Below are 18,915 nucleotides of genomic sequence, written 5' to 3' on the forward strand. Positions count from 1 at the left end.
ATCTTGGTATGAACAATTCAAATGGTTTACTAGATAACAGATCAATGATTCACTGGATTTCGATACAGGTCCCGGCTGGATGGCCAGGGGACTGATAGGGTAAGTTCACACTGGGCGTTTTTTGCTGCATGTTTTATTCAAATTTTCAGCTGCTTTTTACAATACTAACAAAGCCTATAAGATTTCAGAAATCTGATGCACACACATTATTTTTTTTGTCATCAGGATTTTGTGCTTAGCAGCTTTTTTTTTTTTTGAGGTAAGAGCATGTCACTTCTTTCAGCGTTTTTCACCCATTGACTTGAATGGGAGAATTTCACTGCAGTGACCTCGCCTCTGCACCATGTGACTTTCTCACGGTGCTAGAGGGGATCTCACCACAGTTTAGCCCGGCTGGGAACGGAGCCTCAGTGACCAGAGTAAACCTCGATGATGTCACCACCGGTCACTGACACTGTCCTCGCAGCAGCTCATTCGCCACTGGTTCTCAGCCTCAACGGTTGCAGCTTGGCACCATCCAGGTTGAACACTATTTATCCCCCAGACATGGAATATGGCTTGGGACAGAATGACGGAGAGGTGAGGGATATTGTTGTTTTCTATTTTTGGTTTATTACAGGAGAACAAGGGCTTCGGTGGAATTAGGCGAGGTTGTAAGTATGGTTTAATTAAGATTATTAAAGGAGTCTTTGTCTTTCTTTCAATTAAAGGCCTTTTTTTCTGGGAGTCTGTGTTTCCATACAATGTGACTATGGGGTTAGTAATGGGGGCATTTTTATTGACGCCTCTCCATTACTAACCTCGGGGCTTGATGTCACCTGACAATACAAAGGTGACGTCAACCCTCCCCCACTATCACCCCACTTGCCACTGCTACAGGGCAAGTGGGAAGAGCAAGGCTAAGTGCTACAATTGGCACACCTTTTAGATGCGCCTTTTCTGGGGCAGCTGAGAGCTGATGTTTTTAGCCTTGGGGGAAGGGCATTATCCATGGTCGCTTCCTAGGCTAGTAATGTAAGCTCGCAGCTTACCCACTGGCTGCATGCTGGCCGCAATATTGGATTGAAGTTCATTCTATGTCCTCCGTAGTACACGCCTGTGCAAGGCGCCCATATGACCGAAATCCGGTCCCGCCAAATTCAGGTGACAGGTTCCCTTTAAATACATGTACTGTAAGTTGCACACACACTGTACTAATTGTATTTGACACACATATCTATCAGATACAGGTATATATACCTATTATATATGTATTTACTATGTGTAATCCATCTCTTCTATCCTGTCTATCTATCTACAGTGGGTACGGAAAGTATTCAGACCCCTTTAAAAAAATTTAATTCTTTGTTTAATTATAGCCATTTGGTAAATTCAAGAAAGTTCATTTTTTCACAGTAATGTACACTCTGCACCCCATCTTGACTGAAAAAAACAGAAATATAGAATTTTTTTTGCAAATTTAATTAAAAAGAAAAACTGAAATATCACATGGTCATAAGTATTCAGACCCTTTGCTCAGACACTCATATTTAAGTCACATGCTGTCCATTTCCTTGTGATCCTCCTTGAAATTATTCTACTCCTTCATTGGAGTCTAGCTGTGTTTAATGAAACTGATAGGACTTGATTTGGAAAGGCACACACCTGTCTAGAAAACCTCAAAGCTCAGAGTGCATGTTAGACCAAATGAGAATCATGAGGTCAAAGGATCTGGCCAAGGAGCTCAGAGACAGAATTGTGGCAAGGCACAGATCTGGGCAAGGTTACAACAGAATTTCTCCAGTACTCAAGGTTCCTAAGAGCACAATGGCCTCGATAATACTTAAATGGAAGAAGTTTGGGAGCACCAGAAGTCTTCCTAGACCTGGCCGTCCAGCCAAACTAAGCAATCGTGGGAGAAGAGCCTTGGTGAGAGAGTTAAAGAAGAACCCCAAGATCACTGTGGCTGAGCTCCAGAGATGCAGTAGGGAGATGGGAGAAAGTTCCACAAGGTCAGCTATCACTACAGCTCTCTACCATTCGGGCCTTTATGGCAGAGTGGCCCGATGGAAGCCTCTCCTCAGTGAAAGACGTATGAAAGCCCGCATAGAGTTTGCTAAAAAAAAAACATGAAGTACTCCCAGACTATGAGAAATAAGATTCTCTGGTCTGATGAGACAAAGACAGACCTTTTCGGTGATAATTCAATAATAATAACAATACAATCCCAACTTTGAAACATGGTGGTGGCAGCATCATGCTGGATGAAAATCTCTTCCAGGGTGCTCTGGACCTCAGACTTGGCTCAAGGTTCCCTAGGCACACAGCTAAAATAACAAATCAGTGGCTTCAGAACAACTCAGTGACCATTCGTGTCTGGCCCAGCCAGAGCCTAGACCTAAACCCAATTGAGCATCTCTGGAGAGACCTGAAAATGGCTGTGCACCAACGTTCACCATCCATCCTGATGGAACTGGGCAGCATCTGCAAGGAAGAATGGCAGAGGATCACCAAATCCAGGTGTGAAAAACTTGTTGCACCATTCCCAAGAAGACTCATGGCTGTACTAGCTCAAAAGGGTGCTTCTACTCAATACTGAGCAAAGGGTCTGAATACTTATGACTATGTGATATTTCAGTTTTTCTTTTTTAATAAATTTGCAAAAATTACTAAATTTCAGTTTTTTTCAGTCAAGAAGGGGTGCAGAGTGTACATTAATGAGAAAAAAATGAACTTTTTTGAATTTACCATGTGGCTGCAATGAAACAAAGAGTGAAAAATTTAAAGTTGTATGAATACTTTCCGTACCCACTGTATGTAATATATATACATATATATTTGAGTGAAAAGAAAAAGAGTTGTGGACGGCACTGCCCCAGGCAAGACCCTCAGCCTGTATGTCCCATAGCTGTACTCATCTATAAGAACGGTTACGTTGTACTTCAAAGATTCCGGGTGCTCTTCCAGAAAACCACAGGTAATTCACTTGCATCAAAAAGAAGAAAAGGAGGCACTCACCGATCTGTAATGTTCTCTTGCTTTATTGAATTTCCATAAAAAATTCATGGCGCGCTTCCACGGGTCAATTGACCCGTGGAAGCGCGGAGAGAGCGCGAAACGGCCGTCGTCAAGTACTGCCCATACGAGTTCCTTCCCTCACTCTCCCGGCCATGAATTTTTTATGGAAATTCAATAAAGCAAGAGAACATTACAGATCGGTGAGTGCCTCCTTTTCTTCTTTTTGATGCAAAATATACATATCTACAGTATATATATATATATATATATATATATATATATATATATGTGTGTCACTGGCATATATATACAGTACAGACTAGGGTTGAGCGAAACGGGTCGAACATTTTCAAAAGTCGCCGACTTTTGGCTAAGTCGGGGTTTCATGAAACCCGATCCGACCCCTGTGCGGGGTCGGCCATGCGGTACGCGACTTTCGCGCCAAAGTCGCGTTTCAATGACGTGAAAAGCGCCATTTCTCAGCCAATGAAGGTAAACGCAGAGTGTGGGCAGCGTGATGACATAGGTCCTGGTCCCCACCATCTTAGAGAAGGGCATTGCAGTGATTGGCTTGCTGTCTGGGACGTCACAGGGGCTATAAAGAGGCGTTCCCGCCGACCGCCATCTTACTGCTGCTGATCTGAGCTTAGGGAGAGGTTGCTGCCGCTTTGTCAGAAGCAGGGATAGCGTTAGGCAGGGTCCATTAACCACAAAACCGCTTGTGCTGCAGCGATTTGCACTGTCCAACACCACCCTCGGTGTGCAGGGACAGTGGAAGTTTTTTTTTTTTTTTTTTTCCCCTCAGCGCTGTAGCTCATTGGGCTGCCCTAGAAGGCTCCCTGATAGCTGCATTGCTGTGTGTACGCCGCTGTGCAAACCAACTGCTTTTTTCAAAGCACAAATCCTCTTGTTCCTTCCTTTCTGCACAGCTATCTTTTTTGTTTGTCCACACTTTTTATTTCATTTGTGCATCAGTCCACTCCTTATTGCTGCCTGCCATACCTGGCTGAGATTACTGCAGGCAGGGAGATAGTAGCTGCCTGCCATACCTGGCTGAGATTACTGCAGGCAGGGAGATAGTAATTGTAGGACATTCCCTGTTTTTTTTTTTGTTTTTTTTTTGGTGGGAGATTAAGATTGGCAATTTGGCATTTCTGCTAGAGTGCCATCCCTGTGTGTGCCATCTCTCTCACATAGTGGGCCATAGAAAGCCTTTTCATTTTTCTGTATTTTTTTTTGTGGGGTGTATAAATTCTCCCTGATAAAAATACAGTGGGAGATTAATATTGGCCTTTGGGCTTGTGTGCCAGTCCTGAGTGTGCCATCTCTCTCACAAATAGTGGGCCATAGAAAGCCTATTTATTTTTTTTTTTGGTTTTATAAATTCTCCCTGAAAAAAAGGGAGATTAATATTGGCCTCTGGGCTTGTGTGCCAGTCCTGAGCGTGCCATCTGTGCCAGCCCTGAGCGTGCCATCTCTCTCACAAATAGTGGGCCATAGAAAGCCTATTTAATTTTTTTTTTTGTTTTATAAATTTTCCCTGAAAAAAGGGAGATTAATATTGGCCTCTGGGCTTGTGTGCCAGTTGTGAGCGTGCCATCTGTGCCAGTCCTGAGCGTGCCATCTCTCTCACAAATAGTGGGCCATAGAAAGCCTATTTAAATATTTTTTTGGTTTTATAAATTCTCCCAGAAAAAAAGGGAGATTAATATTGGCCTCTGGGCTTGTGTGCCAGTCCTGAGCGTGCCATCTGTGCCAGCCAGCCCTGAGCGTGCCATCTCTCTCACAAATAGTGGGCCATAGAAAGCCTATTTAATTTTTTTTTTTGTTTTATCAATTTTCCCTGAAAAAAGGGAGATTAATATTGGCCTCTGGGCTTGTGTGCCAGTTGTGAGCGTGCCATCTGTGCCAGTCCTGAGCGTGCCATCTCTCTCACAAATAGTGGGCCATAGAAAGCCTATTTAAATATTTTTTTGGTTTTATAAATTCTCCCAGAAAAAAAGGGAGATTAATATTGGCCTCTGGGCTTGTGTGCCAGTCCTGAGCGTGCCATCTGTGCCAGCCAGCCCTGAGCGTGCCATCTCTCTCACAAATAGTGGGCCATAGAAAGCCTATTTAATTTTTTTTTTTGTTTTATCAATTTTCCCTGAAAAAAGGGAGATTAATATTGGCCTCTGGGCTTGTGTGCCAGTTGTGAGCGTGCCATCTGTGCCAGTCCTGAGCGTGCCATCTCTCTCACAAATAGTGGGCCATAGAAAGCCTATTTAAATATTTTTTTGGTTTTATAAATTCTCCCAGAAAAAAAGGGAGATTAATATTGGCCTCTGGGCTTCTGTGCCAGTCCTGAGCGTGCCATCTGTGCCAGTCCTGAGCGTCCCATCTCTCTCACAAATAGTGGGCCATAGAAAGCCTATTTTATTTTTTTTTTGGGTTTTAGAAATTCTCCCTGAAAAAAGGGAGATTAATATTGGCCTCTGGGCTTGTGTGCCAGTTGTGAGCGTGCCATCTGTGCCAGTCCTGAGCGTGCCATCTCTCTCACAAATAGTGGGCCATAGAAAGCCTATTTAAATATTTTTTTGGTTTTATAAATTCTCCCAGAAAAAAAGGGAGATTAATATTGGCCTCTGGGCTTCTGTGCCAGTCCTGAGCGTGCCATCTGTGCCAGTCCTGAGCGTCCCATCTCTCTCACAAATAGTGGGCCATAGAAAGCCTATTTTATTTTTTTTTTGGGTTTCAGAAATTCTCCCTGGAAAAAAAAAGGGAGATTAATATTGCCCTTTGGGCTTGTGTGCCAGTACTAAGCGTTCCATCTCTCTCTCTCTCTCAGTCAGTGGGCCATAGAACGCATATTTTTGGTTTTATTTGTTTTCTAAATTCTCCCTGAAAAAATCATTTTATTTTATTTGGTTTCTAAATTCTTCCTGATAAAATCATATTTTTTTTATTATTTTTATTTCTAAAGTCTCCCTGAAAAAAAAAAAAAAAAAACAACCAAAAAAACAGTGGGAGATTAATATTGGCCTTTCTGCTTGTGTGCCAGTCTTGACTCCTGGGTGTGCCATCTCTCTCTCTCTCTCTCTCTCTCTCTCTCTCTCTCCAATTGTGGTCCATAGAAAGCCTATATTTTTTTTCCTTGATTTGGGTTCTAAAATCTACCAGAGAAAATAACTACATCAATCATTGGTAGAAAAATATTGGCCTCTGGGTTTGTGTGCCACTCCTGACTCCTGTGTGCGTCATCTCTCAGTCAGTGGGCCATAGAACGCCTATTTTTGGTTTTATTTGTTTTCTAAATTCTCCCTGAAAAAATCATTTTATTTTATTTGGTTTCTAAATTCTTCCTGATAAAATCATATTTTTTTTATTATTTTTTTTTCTAAAGTCTCCCTGAAAAAAAAAAAAAAAAACAGTGGGAGATTAATATTGGCCTTTCTGCTTGTGTGCCAGTCTTGACTCCTGGGTGCGTCATCTCTCAGTCAGTGGGCCATAGAACGCCTATTTTTGGTTTTATTTGTTTTATAAATTCTCCCTGAAAAAATCATTTTATTTTATTTGGTTTCTAAATTCTTCCTGATAAAATCATATTTTTTTTATTATTTTTTTTTCTAAAGTCTCCCTGAAAAAAAAAAAAAAAAAAAAACAGTGGGAGATTAATATTGGCCTTTCTGCTTGTGTGCCAGTCTTGACTCCTGGGTGTGCCATCTCTCTCTCTCTCTCTCTCCAATTGTGGTCCATAGAAAGCCTACATTTTTTTTCCTTGATTTGGGTTCCAAAATCTACCAGAGAAAATAACTCCATCAATCATTGGTAGAAAAATATTGGCCTCTGGGCTTGTGTGCCACTCCTGATTCCTGTGTGCGTCATCTCTCACTCAGTGGCCCATAGAAAGCATATAGTTTGTTACATTTGTTTTCTAAATTCTCCCTGCAAAAATCTATTTTTTTTTTTGGGGGGGGTTTCTAAAGTGTTCCTGAAAAAAATAAAAATAAAAAAAAAATAATAGTGTGACATTAATATTAACATTTGTGCTTCAGTGACAGTCCTGCGTGTGGGGCATCTCTCTAATTTGCAGCCACCAAAAAAAGAGTGTGTAACATTGGGCCTGATTTTCGCTGTGGTCTCACCAACCTGTAAAGGGGTAGCTAAATCATACTGAAGTTATAGCTCACCGTGTAAGTTGTGTGACTGCAACAAATAACGTTAGTTTGGTTACGTTTTTAAAACAATGAGGAAGTCTAGTGGAAGAGGTCGTGGCCGGGGGCGTTCATTGTCAGCTGGTAATGAGGGTAGTGGTAGTGGTGGAGCATCAGGTGGTCGTGGGGGAAAAAATATTGCACCTAAGTCTGGAGCTGTGGAGCCAGGTTCGTCGTCCGGCTACACAAGGCCTCGAACGCTCCCTTTTCTGGGATTAGGAAAACCGCTTTTAAAGCCGGAGCAGCAAGAGCAAGTTTTGGCTTATCTTGCTGACTCAGCCTCTAGCTCTTTTGCCTCATCTCGTGAAACTGGTAAAAGTAAAAGCAGCGCGTCGTTAGTGGATGTTCACGGTCAGGGACAAGTCACTTCCTTGTCCTCTTCAGCAAAAACAACAACAGAGAAGAATGCAGCAGGCGACACAACGGGTTACTCCATGGAGCTCTTTACACATACCGTCCCTGGCTTAGAAAGTGAAGCAGTTAACAGTCCATGCCCATTACAAATTGAATCTGACATGGAGTGCACTGACGCACAGCCACAGCCAGACTACTATGCTGGTCCTTTGACTCAGACCACAACATTGCCCTCGCAGGGTGCTGATCAAGAATCAGACCCTGATGAGACTATGTTGCCCCATCACGAACGCTATACCACCGAACGACACGGTGACACAGACGAAGTTGCGCAGGAGGTACAAGAAGAGTTATTAGATGACCCAGTTCTTGACCCCGATTGGCAGCCATTGGGGGAACAGGGTGCAGGCGGCAGCAGTTCTGAAGCAGAGGAGGAGGAGGGGCCGCAGCAGGCATCAACATCGCCACAGGTTCCATCTGCCGGGCCCGTATCTTGCCCAAAACGCGTGGCAAAGCCAAAACCTGGTGGAGGACAGCGTGGCCATCCGGTTAAAGCTCAGTCTGCAATGCCTGAAAAGGTATCCGATGCTAGAAAGAGTGCAGTCTGGCATTTTTTTAAACAACATCCAATTGATCAGCGCAAAGTCATCTGTCAAAAATGTTCTACTTCCTTAAGCAGAGGTCAGAATCTGAAAAGTCTCAATACTAGTTGCATGCATAGACATTTAACCACCATGCATTTGAAAGCTTGGACTAACTACCAAACGTCCCTTAAGGTTGTTGCACCCTCGGCCAATGAAGCTAGTCATCAACGCAACATCCCTTCCGGCAGTGTAGGACCACCATTTAGCGCACCACCTGCTGTATCTGTGCAGGTATCTTTGCCAGGCCAAAGCAGTCAGGGTCAGGGAATCACCAGTTTCGTAGTAGGAAACACTGCATCTAGGGCACCGGCGGCAACAATACCATCTCCCACCGTCTCTCAGTCTGCCATGTCCACCGGCACCCCCGCTAGTTCCACGATCTCCAGCTCTCCAGTCCAGCTCACCCTACATGAGACTATGGTTAGAAAAAGGAAATACTTAGCCTCGCATCCGCGTACACAGGGTTTGAACGCCCACATAGCTAGACTAATCTCGTTAGAGATGATGCCCTACCGGTTAGTTGAAAGCGAAGCTTTCAAAGACCTGATGGACTACGCTGTACCACGCTACGAGCTACCCAGTCGACACTTTTTTTCCAGAAAAGCCATCCCAGCCCTCCACCAGCATGTTAAAGAGCGCATCGTCCATGCACTCAGGCAATCTGTGAGCACAAAGGTGCACCTGACAACAGATGCATGGACCAGTAGGCATGGCCAGGGACGTTACGTGTCCATCACGGCACACTGGGTAAATGTGGTGGATTCAGGGTCCACAGGGGACAGCAAGTTTGGGACAGTTCTGCCTAGCCCACGGTCTAGTAAACAGTTGTCTGTAGCCGTTCGCACCCCCTCCTCCTCCTCCTCCTCGTCCTCCTGCAGAAGCAAGAGCTCGTCCACAGACCGCAGTCGCACAAACACTCCATCCGCACCTGCCACTGTTGCACACCAGGTCTCCCATTATGGGGCAGCTACTGGCATACGTCAGCAGGCTGTATTGGCTATGAAGTGTTTGGGCGACAATAGACACACCGCGGAAGTTCTGTCCGAGTTCTTGCAGCAAGAAACGCAGTCGTGGCTGGGCACTGTAGATCTTGAGGCAGGCAAGGTAGTGAGTGATAACGGAAGGAATTTCATGGCTGCCATCTCCCTTTCCCAACTGAAACACATTCCTTGCCTGGCTCACACCTTAAACCTGGTGGTGCAGTGCTTCCTGAAAAGTTATCCGGGGTTATCCGACCTGCTCCTCAAAGTGCGTGGACTTTGCGCACATATCCGCCGTTCGCCTGTACACTCCAGCCGTATGCAGACCTATCAGCGTTCTTTGAACCTTCCCCAGCATCGCCTAATCATAGACGTTGCAACAAGGTGGAACTCAACACTGCACATGCTTCAGAGACTGTGCGAACAGAGGCGGGCTGTTATGTTTTTGTGGGAGGATACACATACACGGGCAGGCAGTAGGATGGCAGACATGGAGTTGTCAGGTGTGCAGTGGTCGAAGATTCAAGACATGTGTCAAGTCCTTCAGTGTTTTGAGGAATGCACACGGCTGGTTAGTGCAGACAACGCCATAATAAGCATGAGCATCCCCCTAATGCGTCTGCTGATGCAAAGTTTGACGCACATAAAGGATCAGGCGTCTGCACCAGAGGAAGAGGAAAGCCTTGATGACAGTCAGCGATTGTCTGGTCAGGGCAGTGTACATGACGAGGTACCGGGCGAAGAGGAGGTGGAGGATGAGGAGGATGATGGGGATGAGTATATTTTTAATGAGGAAGCTTTCCCGGGGGCACGGGAAATTGGTGGCGTGGCAAGGCCGGGTTCTGGTTTTTTGAGGGACACAAGTGACGTAGATTTGCCTGCAACTGCCCCTCAACCAAGCACAACCGCAGATTTGACAACGGGAACTTTGGCCCACATGGCGGATTATGCCTTGCGTATCCTCAAAAGGGACACACGCATTACAAAAATGATGAACGATGACGATTACTGGTTGGCCTGCCTCCTTGATCCTCGCTATAAAGGCAAATTGCAAAATATTATGCCACATGAGAACTTGGAACTAATATTAGCAACAAAACAATCAACTCTTGTTGACCGTTTGCTTCTGGCATTCCCTGCACACAGCGCCCGTGATCGTTCTCACACGAGCTCCAGGGGCCAGCAGACCAGAGGTGTTAGAGGGGCAGAAATCAGAAGTGGCGTTGGACAGAGGGGTTTTCTGACCAGGTTGTGGAGTGATTTTTCTATGACCGCAGACAGGACAGGTACTGCAGCATCAATTCAAAGTGACAGGAGACAACATTTGTCCAGTATGGTTACAAACTATTTTTCATCCCTTATCGACGTTCTCCCTCAACCGTCATTCCCATTTGATTACTGGGCATCCAAATTAGACACCTGGCCAGAATTGGCAGAATATGCATTGCAGGAGCTTGCTTGCCCGGCAGCTAGTGTCCTATCAGAAAGAGTATTCAGTGCTGCAGGTTCAATACTAACAGAAAAAAGGACTCGTCTGGCTACCCAAAATGTAGATGATCTAACCTTCATTAAAATGAACCACAACTGGATTTCAAAATCTTTTGCCCCACCCTGCCCGGCTGACACCTAGCTTTCCTATGAAAAGGTCTTGCCTGTGGACTATTCTGAATGACTTTTCCAATCTCGTAATTTTCTTCACCTGATTGTCCAGCATACGACATGTTTCCACCTCACGAAATGGCCAAACTCCCCACACGGGGCCGTGCTATCGCCACTTTGCGCTTGGACCCTTGAGAGTGCTGTTTGTCTGAAGAGGTGGGTGTGGCCGCTTTTGGTCGACGGCACTGCCACTGGGTCCCTCATAGTACAATAAAGTGTCTCTGGCGGTGGTGGTGCGCACCCAACGTCAGACACACCGTTGTAATATGAGGGGCCCTGTGCCTGTACCGCCGGCCACAAGACAGTTCCCCCCCCCAGCTCAAACAGTGCTCTACCACTAGCAAAATTATCTCTCACAGCTTCACCAATGTGTAGTCTAGCCGCTGACATCCTTCAATGCCTGGCACTGACAATACCATTGTTTTGACATTTTTGTTATGTTAGGCCTTCGAAGCCTGTCTGCGGTCCCTTCTTTCTACAACTACTACACTGACCAGGCCACTGCTGGCCGTGTTACCCTGGAACCAATTTAAAAGTGCCTACAGTCAGCCCAATTTTGTTATGTTAGGCCTTCGAAGACTGTCTGCCGTCACTCCTTCCACTAGACTTCCACTGACCATACACTGCTGCCCATGTACCCCTGGAACCAATTTAAAGTGCCTACAGCCAGCCCAATTTTGTTATGTTAGGCCTTCGAAGCCTGTCTGCGGTCACTCCTTCCACTAGACTTCCACTGACCAGACCACTGCTGCCCGTGTACCCCTGGAACCAATTTAAAAGTGCCTACAGCCAGCCCAAGTTTGTTATGTTAGGCCTTGGAAGCCTGTCTGCGGTCACTCCTTCCACTAGACTTCCACTGACCAGACCACTGCTGCCCGTGTACCCCTGGAACCAATTTAAAAGTGCCTACAGCCAGCCCAAGTTTGTTATGTTAGGCCTTGGAAGCCTGTCTGCGGTCACTCCTTCCACTAGACTTCCACTGACCAGACCACTGCTGCCCGTGTACCCCTGGAACCAATTTAAAAGTGCCTACAGCCAGCCCAAGTTTGTTATGTTAGGCCTTGGAAGCCTGTCTGCGGTCACTCCTTCCACTAGACTTCCACTGACCAGACCACTGCTGCCCGTGTACCCCTGGAACCAATTTAAAAGTGCCTACAGCCAGCCCAAGTTTGTTATGTTAGGCCTTCTAAGCCTGTCTGCGGTCCATTCTTTCAACTACTACTACACTGACCAGGTCACTGCTGCCCGTGTACCCCTGGAACCAATTTAAAATTGCCTACAGCCAGCCCAATTTTTTTATTTTAGGCCTTCGATGCCTGTCTGCGGTCCATTCTTTCAACTACTACTACACTGACCAGGTCACTGCTGTCCGTGTACCCCTGGAACCAATTTAAAATTGCCTACAGCCATGTGTTATTATTTTAGGCCTTCGATGCCTGTCTGCGGTCACTCCTTCCACTAGGCCTCCACTGACCACACCACTGCTGTCCGTGTACCCCTGGAACCAATTTAAAATTGCCTACAGCCAGCCCAATTTTTTTATTTTAGGCCTTCGATGCCTGTCTGCGGTCCATTCTTTCAACTACTACTACACTGACCAGGTCACTGCTGTCCGTGTACCCCTGTAACCAATTTAAAATTGCCTACAGCCATGTGTTATTATTTTAGGCATTCGATGCCTGTCTGCGGTCCATTTTTTCAACTACTACTACACTGACCAGGTCACTGCTGCCCGTGTACCCCTGGAACCAATTTAAAATTGCCTACAGCCATGTGTTATTATTTTAGGCCTTCGATGCCTGTCTGCGGTCACTCCTTCCACTAGGCCTCCACTGACCACACCACTGCTGCCCGTGTACCCCTGGAACCAATTTAAAATTGCCTACAGCCAGCCCAATTTTTTTATTTTAGGCCTTCGATGCCTGTCTGCGGTCCATTCTTTCAACTACTACTACACTGACCAGGTCACTGCTGCCCGTGTACCCCTGGAACCAATTTAAAATTGCCTACAGCCATGTGTTATTATTTTAGGCCTTCGATGCCTGTCTGCGGTCACTCCTTCCACTAGGCCTCCACTGACCACACCACTGCTGTCCGTGTACCCCTGGAACCAATTTAAAATTGCCTACAGCCATGTGTTATTATTTTAGGCCTTCGATGCCTGTCTGCGGTCCATTCTTTCAACTACTACTACACTGACCAGGGCACTGCTGGCCGTGTACCCCTGGAACCAACATCAGAAAATATAAAAATAAGTATTTTGCTTATAAAAAAGAAAATACTGGTGAGATATCAAATGCAGACATTTTAACATTAAAAACAAACACACAACTCTAATCTGGTACAGTACTAAAAATGGCCACCAGCTACAATTACTTTCTCCTGCAAGTAGTTAACTGAAAGTTTTTTTAAATTGAAAACACACATATGGCATCCACCGAGTGTTGTCCTGTCGCGTCTTCTTTATATTATTGCCGAGAAGATGCAAAATAATGAAAATAATAAAATCATTAATTACCAAAATAATAGAGAAAGTCAACACCACATTGCAAATAAACATTCATTCCAAATAAAGAAGCAGGGCGCGTCCGAGGGTGAGTATATACCTAATAAGAATATAATCACCCTCGGACGCGCAATGCTTATTTCCAACAGCCTTCCTTCCTAAGAATCAGCCCTTCCGTCGTGTAGAGAGACGTTGTGTTACACTCCAAGGTGTTCCCCAGGTTGCCTTTCCTGAGCTTCGATCTTCCGGCTCTCGTTTAGTAGTTCTTGGAAACTACTCTGCATTAGGCCTTCAAATTGGGTATGGGGTGTAGAGAGATGGTGTGTTCCACTCCAAGGTGTTCCCCAGGTTGCCTTTCCTGAGCTTCGATCTTCCGGCTCTCGTTTAGTAGTTGTTGGAAACTACGCTGCATTAGGCCTTCAAATTGGGTATGGGGTGTAGCGAGAGGGTGTGTTACACTCCAAGGTGTTCCCCAGGTTGCCTTTCCTGAGCTTCGATCTTCCGGCTCTCGTTTAGTAGTTCTTGGAAACTACACTGCATTAGGCCTTCAAATTGGGTATGGGGTGTAGAGAGAGGGTGTGTTACACTCCAAGGTGTTCCCCAGGTTGCCTTTCCTGAGCTTCGATATTCCGGCTCTCGTTTAGTAGTTGTCGGAAACTACGCTGCATTAGGCCTACAAATTGGGTATGGGGCGTAGAGAGAGGGTGTGTTACACTCCAAGGTGTTCCCCAGGTTGCCTTTCCTGAGCTTCGATATTCCGGCTCTCGTTTAGTAGTTGTCGGAAACTACGCTGCATTAGGCCTACAAATTGGGTATGGGGTGTAGAGAGAGGGTGTGTTACACTCCAAGGTGTTCCCCAGGTTGCCTTTCCTGAGCTTCGATCTTCATGCTCTCGTTTAGTAGTTGTCGGAAACTACGCTGCATTAGGCCTACAAATTGGGTATGGGGTGTAGAGAGAGGGTTTGTTACACTCCAAGGTGTTCCCCAGGTTGCCTTTCCTGAGCTTCGATCTTCCGGCTCTCGTTTAGTAGTTGTTGGAAACTACGCTGCATTAGGCCTTCAAATTGGGTATGGGGTGTAGCGAGAGGGTGTGTTACACTCCAAGGTGTTCCCCAGGTTGCCTTTCCTGAGCTTCGATCTTCCGGCTCTCGTTTAGTAGTTCTTGGAAACTACACTGCATTAGGCCTTCAAATTGGGTATGGGGTGTAGAGAGAGGGTGTGTTACACTCTAAGGTGTTCCCCAGGTTTCCTTGCCATTGCTTCGGTCTTCCGACTCTCGTTTAGTAGTTGTAGAAAAGTACACTGCATTAGGCCATACAAAATGGGTATGGGGTGGAGAGAGATGGTGTGTTACACTCCAAGGTGTTCCCCAGGTTGCCTTTCCTGAGCTTCTATCTTCAGGCTCTCATTAAATTGTGGTTAAATGGAACAACTGCATTTGGCGTACTAGTTGGTTTGGGGCCTACTATCGGTGTCTGCCACTCCTTGCTGTTCTCCTCCACTGAACAAAGCTGTGCCGCCTGTTTACTACGGTTGCCAATTTTGAACTGCATTTCGACTACTTACTGATTTGGCCCTACTCTCTGTGTCAGCCTCTCATTCCAGTTGTCCTCCACTGCAATGCCCCCTGGTTATTCCTGTGTTACCAATTTTGAACTGCATTTAGCCCACTTTCTTCTTTGGGCCTATATCTGTGTTTCCACTTCATCGTGCCCATTGCCCAGCCAGTGATAGATGAGTCTGCTGGTACATTGACCCATAACGCAACATTCCCCGTGCACGCTACACAACAACATTGTGACCCTGCTGAAAGTCAGGTTGCTCTTCCCGCATACCATACCACCTTACACGGGGACAAAGAGGAAGGTGCAGATGAAAGTGCAGGTTCCTTCATCAGGTGGGGGGAGGAATACTAGTTGGCGACGTCACTGGCACAGGGCCTCTCATAGTACGCAAAAGTGTTGCTGCCGGTGGGAGGCGCCCCCGCCGTGCAAACACACCGCTGTACTTTGAGGGGCCCTGTGCCAGTGCCAATGCCAACGAGTGGGCCCCCCCTGCTTGCTCAGGTTCACAGCACTTGCAAAGTTGAAATACTTACCTCTCCCTGCTCCACTGCCGTGACGTGGTCCAGATTTCCTGGGCCCACTAATTACTTGAACCAGCCCTACCCCCCACAACTTTAGCCAAATGACCCCCAATTTCAAATGCCTTCCAATTATTATAAGGTAAATTACGCTTGACAAGCTTCATTAAGAAGAATGGATGGTTTTGACATTAAAATGGCCACTCTAGGTGTTTTCCTGGCCCCCACTCACTGCCGACTATGCTGCCCCATTGACTTGCATTGGGTTTCGTGTTTCGGTCGATCCCGACTTTACGTCATAATCGGCCGATTTCACTCGACCCGACTTTGGACATAGTCGGGTTTCGCAAAACCCGGCTCGACTCTAAAAAGGTCAAGGTCGCTCAACTCTAGTACAGACCAAACGTTTGGACACACCTTCTCATTTAAAGATTTTTCTGTATTTTCATGACTGAAAATTGTACATTCACACTGAAGGCATCAAATCTATTAATTAACACATGTGGAATTATATACTTAACAAAAAAGTGTGAAACAACTGAAATTCTGTCTTATATTCTAGGTTCTTCGAAGTAGCCACCTTTTGCTTTGATGATTGCTTTGCAGACTCTTGGCATTCTCTTGATGAGCTTCAAGAGGTAGTCACCGGGAATGGTCTTCCAACAATCTTGAAGGAGTTCCCAGAGATACTTAGCACTTGGCACTTTTGCCTTCACTCTGTGGTCCAGCTCACCCCAAACCATCTCGGTTGGGTTCAGGTCTGGTGACTGTGGAGGCCAGGTCATCTGGCATAGCACCCCATCACTCTTCTTCTTGGTCAAATAACCCTTACACAGCCTGGAGGTGTGTTTGGGGTCATTGTCCTGTTGAAAAATAAATGATGGTCCAACTAAACGCAAACCGGATGGAATAGCATACCGTTGCAAGAAGCTGTGGTAGCCATGCTAGTTTAGTATGCCTTCAATTTTGAATAAATCCCCAACAGTGTCACCAGCAAAGCACCCCCACACCATCACAGCTCCTCCTCCATGCTTCACAGTGGGAACCAGGCATGTAGAGTCCATCCATTCACCTTTTCTGCGTCGCACAAAGACACGGTGGTTGGAACCAAAGATCTCAAATTTGGACTCATCAGACCAAAGCACAGATTTCCACTGGTCTAATGTTCATTCCTTGTGTTCTTTAGTCCAAACAAGTCTCTTCTGCTTGTTGCCTGTCCTTAGCAGTGGTTTCCTAGCTGCTATTTTACCATGAAGGCCTGCTGCACAAAGTCTCCTCTTAACAGTTGTTATAGAGATGTGTCTGCTGCTAGAACTCTGTGTGGCATTGACCTGGTTTCTAATCTGAGCTGCTGTTAACCTGCGATTTCTGAGGCTGGTGACTCGGATAAACTTATCCTCAGAAGCAGAGGTGACTCTTGGTCTTCCTTTCCTGGGGCGGTCCTCATGTGATCCAGTTTCTTTGTAGCGCTTGTTGGTTTTTGCCAGTGCACTTGGGGACACTTTCAAAGTTTGCCCAATTTTTCAGACTGACTGACCTTCATTTCTTAAAGTAATGATGGCCACTCGTTTTTCTTTACTTAGCTGCTTTTTTCTTGCCATAATACAAATTCTAACAGTCTATTCAGTAGGACTATCAGCTGTGTATCCACCAGGCTTCTGCACAACACAACTGATGGTCCCAACCCCATTTATAAGGCAAGAAAACCATTTCCGATGACTACCTCTTGAAGCTCATCAAAAGAATGTCAAGAGTGTGCAAAGCAGTCATCAAAGCAAAAGGTGGCTACTTTGAAGAACCTAGAATATAGGACATAATTTCAGTTGTTTCACACTTTTTTGTTAAGGATATAATTCCACATGTTTTAATTCATAGTTTTGATGCCTTCAGTGTGAATGTACAATTTTCATAGTCATGAAAATACAGAAAAATCTTTAAATGAGAAGGTGTGTCCAAACTTTTGGTCTGTACTGGATATATATATTTATGTTTTCTATGTATATATATATATATATATATATATATATATATATATATATACATACATATATATTTATATATATATATATATATTTATATACATATATATATATATATATATATATATATACTCTATCTATTCTATTCACATGAATTCCTGACTTTTCTTCTATCTATCTATTCATTTGTTTATTTATTTCCATTATATATATATATATTATATTTATGTGTCACTGACATCTATATATCTATGTATTCTATGTGTATATATCTATTCTATCTATTCTATTCTAACCTGTCAGTGTGATTTTACTGTATGTGGCACATGAATTGCCGGCATATCAAAGGATCTAGAGGTATGGTTCTACAGGAAGTGTTTTTTTTTTTTCTCTGGGGACACTCAACTTTATTAGCATGCACAAGATAGCCCCAAAACCGCAGCAAAAACGCAAACAAAAGCACACCAAAACATGCTTTTTTGCCAGAGCTTCTTTCCTGCCAAGAAATCAGGTTTTTGCTGCAGAAAAAAACGCAGCAAAGTTGGCCAGTGTGAACTTGCCCATACTCTGATATGGCATATCCACTCGTATAAGGCTGGTTTCACATTTGTGTTTTTTACCGCTGCGTTTTAGCGCAAAAAAAGCATGCTTTTTTTTAGTATATTTAACATTAAAAATGCATGCGTTTTTTTTGTATGCGTTTTGCCGCGTTTGACGACGCATGCGTCGTTTCTATGCTTGCGTTTTGTTGCGGAAATGCAACATGTAGTAATTTCTAGAGGCATTTTTTTGCCGCAAAAAAACGCATGCGTTTTTTGCGGCAAAAAAAGTATTGCTGTCTATGTAAACGCATGCGTTTTTAAGCACATGCGTTTGGTTGCGTTTTTTAACTCATGCGTTTTTATAGAAAAAAACAAGTCTACACACTGATAAGACACCCCCCACCATCAAGGTGATAAAGGGATCCAAACCCTAACCCTAGGGATCCAAACCCTAACCCTAGGGATCCAAACCCTAACCCTAACCCTTGGGATCCAAACCCTAACCCTAACCCTAGGGATCCATACCCTAACCCTAACCTTAACCCTAGGGATCCAAACCCTAACCTTAACCCTAGGGATCCAAACCCTAACCCTAGGGATCCAAACCCTAACCCTAGGGATCCAAGCCCTAACCCTAAACCCTAGGGATCCAAACCCTAACCCTAACCCTAGGGATCCAAACCCTAACCCTAACCTTAACCCTAGGGATCCAAACCCTAACCCTAACCCTAGGGATCCAAACCCTAACCCTAACCCTAGGGATCCAAACCCCAACCCTAACCCTAGGGATCCAAACCCTAACCCTAGGGATCCAAACCCTAACCCTAACCCTAGCCATTTCTATTTATAGTGGGTTTTCTAGTTGATTTTTATGATTGGCAGCTGTCACACACTAAAGACGCTTTTTATTCCAAAAAATATTTTTTGCGTTACCACATTTTGAGAGCTACAATTTTTCCATATTTTGGTCCACAGAGT

The sequence above is a fragment of the Ranitomeya imitator genome, chromosome 1, assembly GCF_032444005.1.
Source record: "Ranitomeya imitator isolate aRanImi1 chromosome 1, aRanImi1.pri, whole genome shotgun sequence".
Lineage (NCBI taxonomy): Eukaryota > Metazoa > Chordata > Amphibia > Anura > Dendrobatidae > Ranitomeya > Ranitomeya imitator.